This window comes from Lithobates pipiens, unplaced genomic scaffold (genome assembly GCF_037356315.1).
Source record: "Lithobates pipiens isolate NorthernLeopardFrog02 unplaced genomic scaffold, aLitPip1_a1.2 Scaffold_19, whole genome shotgun sequence".
Classification (NCBI taxonomy): domain Eukaryota; kingdom Metazoa; phylum Chordata; class Amphibia; order Anura; family Ranidae; genus Lithobates; species Lithobates pipiens.
Genome location: NW_027507764.1, coordinates 194,989,718 through 194,997,588, shown reverse-complemented (window position 1 = coordinate 194,997,588; position 7,871 = coordinate 194,989,718). Strand labels below are relative to the sequence as shown.

General features: G+C 35.9%; 1 long non-coding RNA gene across 1 annotated transcript; it reads left to right on the top strand.

Moving 5' to 3' along the window:
• The first annotated feature begins 306 nt into the window (after positions 1 to 306).
• LOC143996515 (uncharacterized) lies at positions 307 to 7,609 on the top strand. Its single transcript, XR_013277563.1, has 2 exons — positions 307 to 1,575; positions 5,376 to 7,609. It is a non-coding gene; the product is annotated as an uncharacterized LOC143996515 (long non-coding RNA).
• The last annotated feature ends 262 nt before the right edge of the window (positions 7,610 to 7,871 follow it).

Below are 7,871 nucleotides of genomic sequence, written 5' to 3'. Positions count from 1 at the left end.
ATTAATGGGGTATTAAGGTCTCCCCCCATAATCAACTGTCCTTCTTCGAATTCCATAAGTTTGTCAAGTATCTCTTTAAAAAAGAGGTCTTGTTGTATATTGGGGCATAATATGTTGCTAATGTAACTCCTACCCCTCCTATAGTCCCCTTTACAAACAGATACCTTCCCTTTGCATCTATCATAGAATCCCTATTGTTGTGAATTCATTAAGAAAAAAAAATAATAATAATACATTCATATTTACTGTCAAAGAGGTGAGATTGTTTAGGCCTTAGGAACAGATGATCTACCATGTTGCTATCATTGAACTATTACCCTCTTGAAGAACACAAAATACATGATCACTACATTAACTATTGAAAACTTTTACAAGCATGCATTGGGACAGAAACTCGCTGAAACAATGGTATCTTCTGTCACCAAATAAAAAGCTGTTTACTTATTTTGTTGGTTAGAGTGAGAAGGCCAAACTTGCATAAGTATTTATCACATGGAAATAACCCTTAACTAGAGAACCCCATTGTACGTAAGTAAAAGACTATTTGGACAATATACAACCGTGCAAATAGCTGACGCCTCATCCAAAAACATATTGAAGGACACAGCTAACCCATTTAATCATTTATTGGAAGCTCAGAGTTCATCCCAAAACATGCTGTAAGATTCATCTACCAGTATCATCTATATTTTTCTAAGCCATTCAATTTATACATAGGTCACAACTGAGATTATAAATTTAGTATCTAATGATCTAAAGAACTTTGTCATAAAGAATTATATATGAAAGTGTGATTATAAGTAGAAGTGTTTTAGCAACAAATTAGTATTATGAAAAACATATAATCATGATTATAATTGTATAAGAATTTAACCTATGTTTAGATAAACAAATATTGATTGGATACCCAAATTATACATGGATCCATATAGATAATAATTGTATGTGATATTGTTTGTGATATATCTAACCTGTGTCCTTTCTATATGGACTAAAGATTAACAGATATACATTGATATACATATATATCAACAATTTATGCAAGTGATTATTGAACTTTATGTTAAAGAGTATTTTACATTATGCCCTAATTCTTGAACACTCGAATATATTCGTTAGAACATATAAATAACGAATACATATTACAGAATTAGAAAAATATTCACTTAAAGAAATAAAACGCCAAACATAGGTGAGACACCTGGTGGTGGAAGGTGCTATTACCTTAAAATCACGAGACTCCCGGGAAAGCTAACCATTAAGTCTGCCGGCCAATGAGGGGGGAACACATACCCTCTGGGCAGAACTTAGTATAATTTTATAATCCTTTTGTTGAAGAGGATATTTAAGAAACTAGAAAGATGGAGAGAGGAGGAGGAAGCTCGGAGGAGAGCTGGGGGGAGAGAGTCAGGGGGAAGCTTAGGGACCCCCCCTGAGAAGGGACACTGGAAGACATGCCTGAATACACATTTTACATTCATGAAGATCCCTGCTCCTTGGAATGTTGAAGCCACGGCAGCCATCTTAAAATTCCTGGTAACTAATACTCCACACTAATAGCCATATTGGAAATGGGTAAATATATGTTTATCATCTATTTTATGTTCTCTTAAATATTGATGTTTTTGAATATTCTATTATTGAAATACTTCTCCCGAATCAATAACCGCCTTTTAGATTTTTCTCTAAATTAAATTTTTCATACATTTCTTTTTGCATAGATGCCAATTTTATTGACAAACAAATGTCTAATTTATTTCACATTGTTAACCACTTACTTACCTGCAGTATAGTAACGGTTGGATGTGTGAAATACAGACATTCTGTTTAATTGTCAATTATCAAAAGGTTATTGATTCTACCGAGAAATGATAATGGTGATAATTGTGTCCAAGGTACTACTACGCCCAGTCTGAGGGTGTTTCTATTAATTGTCAAAATGATCAAGTAATGTAATCTGTATTTTAATATTTCATGTAAATATTTGTTTTCTGTCAACCAATAAATGTAGCTATTTTGTATGATCACTCGTCTCCGTGAATACGTTTCACATATATAGACTGTGTCATATAGACTGATTCTGTATCTTAAAAATATCTTCGTTAAAAATTACTTAGTAAATATTGTGCGGGAAAATGTCCTTAAAAGCACAACATATATAAATGGAGGCACTGCGTGAGATAACGTTGATATTTTGTATAGGATCAATCATAGTTACGGTGGTGACAAATAATATGTTGCATGAAATTATTAATTATTAATTTTTTTTAAAAAAAATATTTTTGCCAAGAAAAATGTCTGGTCAAAGTGAATTTTATTTTGATGGGGATTATCAAGAGTCAGCCCTTAGTGGTAATATGAGTACTCAGACAAAATGGATACAAGAACAGGAAATGTTGGATATAATGTCAAAAAGTAACATGATAAATCATGCCGAAAAAAGTTTGTCTAATGAGAATGGTCTAGAAGCACTCATTGAAGACCTTATAAACCACACCCGTCAATCAATAAAAGACGTATGGAACGTGGAAGGTCAAAGCGTTGAACTCACAGACAGCTCATCTGAGACAAAGGAAATAGAAAGGCCTGATCACATGCATTTTGAATCAAGCACTAACCTGATGTATCTTTATAGTGAGTTTAAACGTCAATATACCCAACTAGAGAGTGATATCTTAGAATCCCAGTCCCAGTTAATAGGAGGGGAATGTGAGCTCACAAAAAAGCTAAAGGAGATTAAAGACAAGGCAGATTATTTTGATGAGGCTATAGTGACAATGGTGAAATATGAAACAGAACAGTTACAAAATGATGTAATAATGCTGGACGAATATCACCAATTAAATAAAAAGTATAAACAATCAAGAGAGAAGGAGAGGTTCTTACAGGAAACCCTAATTAAAGCAGAACAGATGCACAATAATACAATAATAATGCTGTACAAATGTTATCAATTAAATAAAGAAATAATAAACAATACAAGAGAGGAGAAGGAAAATTTTCTGCAGGAAAACGAGTCTCCTGACGAAAGTTGCCGAGTAATATGCAGTGGAAATTTAAAAGAAGAAACAAATCAGCTTAGGTCAGGACAGGAATCCCTAATTAAGCAACCAGAAGAATTAAAAGAACAAGGGGAGTTTATGCCTCAGGATAATGCTCAGATGCTTAAACCTGAAAGTATAGAGTCTGACAATACTCCAAAATCTGACTCTCAACCTAAAATTTGGGAGTTACATAATGAAAAAGAATTAGAAAAAGAAACTATATTCTACCCCAAGCCATCTGTAGAGCAAAGGGGGGTAAAAATTGAACCACCACATGAAGTTATGCCTAACCAGTTTTCTTTGGGATCAGAGAAAAATACAGGCACCCCTAAACAGGACGCCTCAGAAATAATAAAAATTTTAAAAGATGCTGTCCCGGTGTTTAAGGAAGAGGGATCCATGCACATTATTGACCACATTGAAATCTATGAAAATGCTTTATCAGTTTTAGGCCTAAATGATGACCAATCTAAGATTCATTTCTTACCGTGGGTATTTGAACCCAAACTCCGTTCATTCTGCGAAGATGTAATAAGTCTGTGGGGTACTGCCTGGCAAATAATTAAAAACATCTGTCATCTAGGATTTGTCCCACATAAAAATGTTAACGCAGCTAGAGTGGATATACACAATATCACATGTACCAGTGATCAAAGCCCCACCGAAGTTATGGCTGTGCTCAAGGGTGCTGTCCACTTAGCAGAAAAGGAGCCAAGTTATAATGAACTTGGGTTTGAACCCATGTTCTTCGAGGCCCCGCCTACCCACATAAAAGTGAATTTGGTGAAAGATTACAAAGGGGGGTGTTCACTGGAGTCTCTGGTAAAAGAGAGTAACAATTTGTACTCTATCCAACAAACTGGTGAAAACAATGGAAGGCCTGAAAGCCCTATAATGAAACTTGTGGATGAATTTTATGTATCTCCTCAATCATTACAGCCCAAAACCAAGAGAAAGAGATACGCTGATATAGTCAGAGAGATGCTACCGAGTCTCCCCAGCGGGAAACCAATGTCCCCACCCATCAGAAGGGGGGAGCAGAGACCACCCTTTAGAGGGGGAGTTAAAAGACCACCTCAGGAGTCTCATCCAAAGGATCCAGACCCGAGGTTTAGGAGAAACTATAGGGTATATCTCCAACGGGTCAGATTTAAAACTAAGGGTAGACACCCTCACCTTTACCGGTGTAATGGACTTCGGGGGCCTACACGGGTAAATAGGGAGAAATTACAGGGTAAGACACCCCAAAATCCCCAGAACAATAGGGAACAACTAAGGCCCAGACAACTATCCCAGAATCAAGACAATGTTTCTGATGTGGATATGTCTGATAAAACTGAGCCAGTAGTCCCCAGAAAGTACAGAAACCGGGTCCCACGAACCAATTCTGATCAGCCTGTAAGCAATACGGAAACCAAAATAGACAAAATTATGGATATGTTACATGATTTCATTGCTATACGGAACGTGAAGAACACTTCTTCAAGGGGCAAATCCTGTGGCCAGCCCAAGGGCCACAGAGCCTTTTAAGCGCCTATGTTAAAATAAATCAGAGGAATGCACTGAATAAAGATATAGGAAGCAGAGGTTCTAACACCATGTTTTTCCCCAGGTTACAGTAATGAGGATCCTGAAATCCCTACCGAGGGATTGTGGTTGTTAGATATTAACTATTCTCCTATTTTTCAGTGGTCACTTCATTCCTCTGACATAAACAGGTCGCTCCAAACAGCTCAATTTCAAGAAGTCCCAAAGACGGTAATTCCAGAGGAAGACCGAATCCTAAAGACATAAATATCAGGAGGCCTAAATGGTTTGATATTTTGGTAAAAGATGAGGAGTCACCCATATAAGGTAGTTTGATTGCCTCAAATGAGTTGTATTGACACCCCAAAGGGGGAAGATTTTATCTGTTTTATTCCTCCCAAGTAGAAGGTTGACTATGATGTCAAATATGTTGTTACTGACAGTAAGTGTCACATGTCAAACTGAAATGTTTTTAATTGTTATTATTCCAGAACCGCTACAATTAAGCTAAAAAAAAAAAAATGGTTCTGAAGAACATAAGTCAGTCAGAATTGTCTGGTATCCACAGATATTAATAAATGGCCTCATGATATTGAGCCCTGGAGCTTGGTCTCCCATAGCAAAAGTGTCATACATTGTCTTGATTTCCAGAGTGTTTAGTTAAAGGACTGATAACATTATGGGAAAGAGGAGGGCTCTGAGGAAGCCCAGGATACCAACTTGACACTGAGATCTCAAACACAGATCATGTTAAAAAAAAAAAACTTATATATCTTTTCTCATGGAATCCATTTTCATTTACAGGACTAAGATGTCCATGAGCCGGTCAACAGAACCGAGAGTCCAACATGTGTGAACATCCAGAGAAGGAACCGTATGGGGGATCCAGGGATACCACTGATGGCCAGTCTACATGGACGGAACCCACCAGGACGGCCAGGACTAAAGGTGCCCGGAATGGTCCATTTCCTGCCAATCAACAGATGACGGTCCTGAGATGCACACATCGATCACAAACCCATTTTGTTTTTCAAAGAGTTACACTCATCTGCAAGTGTCTATACCTCTTAATTATATATATCCATAATCCGGATCCATCGTCACAACTCAACTTACAAGGCCCGAGCGAAGCCATATTTCTTCAAACTGTTGCATTGGTGAAGTCTTTCAAACGACTTCCGGCATTTGAACACTTCACAAGGGGGGCTTTGTTGTGAATTCATTAAGAAAAAAAAATAATAATAATACATTCATATTTACTGTCAAAGAGGTGAGATTGTTTAGGCCTTAGGAACAGATGATCTACAATGTTGCTATCATTGAACTATTACCCTCTTGAAGAACACAAAATACATGATCACTACATTAACTATTGAAAACTTTTACAAGCATGCATTGGGACAGAAACTCGCTGAAACAATGGTATCTTCTGTCACCAAATAAAAAGCTGTTTACTTATTTTGTTGGTTAGAGTGAGAAGGCCAAACTTGCATAAGTATTTATCACATGGAAATAACCCTTAACTAGAGAACCCCATTGTACGTAAGTAAAAGACTATTTGGACAATATACAACCGTGCAAATAGCTGACGCCTCATCCAAAAACATATTGAAGGACACAGCTAACCCATTTAATCATTTATTGGAAGCTCAGAGTTCATCCCAAAACATGCTGTAAGATTCATCTACCAGTATCATCTATATTTTTCTAAGCCATTCAATTTATACATAGGTCACAACTGAGATTATAAATTTAGTATCTAATGATCTAAAGAACTTTGTCATAAAGAATTATATATGAAAGTGTGATTATAAGTAGAAGTGTTTTAGCAACAAATTAGTATTATGAAAAACATATAATCATGATTATAATTGTATAAGAATTTAACCTATGTTTAGATAAACAAATATTGATTGGATACCCAAATTATACATGGATCCATATAGATAATAATTGTATGTGATATTGTTTGTGATATATCTAACCTGTGTCCTTTCTATATGGACTAAAGATTAACAGATATACATTGATATACATATATATCAACAATTTATGCAAGTGATTATTGAACTTTATGTTAAAGAGTATTTTACATTATGCCCTAATTCTTGAACACTCGAATATATTCGTTAGAACATATAAATAACGAATACATATTACAGAATTAGAAAAATATTCACTTAAAGAAATAAAACGCCAAACATAGGTGAGACACCTGGTGGTGGAAGGTGCTATTACCTTAAAATCACGAGACTCCCGGGAAAGCTAACCATTAAGTCTGCCGGCCAATGAGGGGGGAACACATACCCTCTGGGCAGAACTTAGTATAATTTTATAATCCTTTTGTTGAAGAGGATATTTAAGAAACTAGAAAGATGGAGAGAGGGGGAGGAAGCTCGGAGGAGAGCTGGGGGGAGAGAGTCAGGGGGAAGCTTAGGGACCCCCCCTGAGAAGGGACACTGGAAGACATGCCTGAATACACATTTTACATTCATGAAGATCCCTGCTCCTTGGAATGTTGAAGCCACGGCAGCCATCTTAAAATTCCTGGTAACTAATACTCCACACTAATAGCCATATTGGAAATGGGTAAATATATGTTTATCATCTATTTTATGTTCTCTTAAATATTGATGTTTTTGAATATTCTATTATTGAAATACTTCTCCCGAATCAATAACCGCCTTTTAGATTTTTCTCTAAATTAAATTTTTCATACATTTCTTTTTGCATAGATGCCAATTTTATTGACAAACAAATGTCTAATTTATTTCACATTGTTAACCACTTACTTACCTGCAGTATAGTAACGGTTGGATGTGTGAAATACAGACATTCTGTTTAATTGTCAATTATCAAAAGGTTATTGATTCTACCGAGAAATGATAATGGTGATAATTGTGTCCAAGGTACTACTACGCCCAGTCTGAGGGTGTTTCTATTAATTGTCAAAATGATCAAGTAATGTAATCTGTATTTTAATATTTCATGTAAATATTTGTTTTCTGTCAACCAATAAATGTAGCTATTTTGTATGATCACTCGTCTCCGTGAATACGTTTCACATATATAGACTGTGTCATATAGACTGATTCTGTATCTTAAAAATATCTTCGTTAAAAATTACTTAGTAAATATTGTGCGGGAAAATGTCCTTAAAAGCACAACACTATGATTCCATGCTACTGTTTTTGATATCATAATGGTGACTCCCTTAGTTTTGGAAATCGGGTTAAGCGCATGGTAAACCGTTGGATACCCCGTAGACCTCAGCAGAGAGAAATTATTTTCTCTGAAATG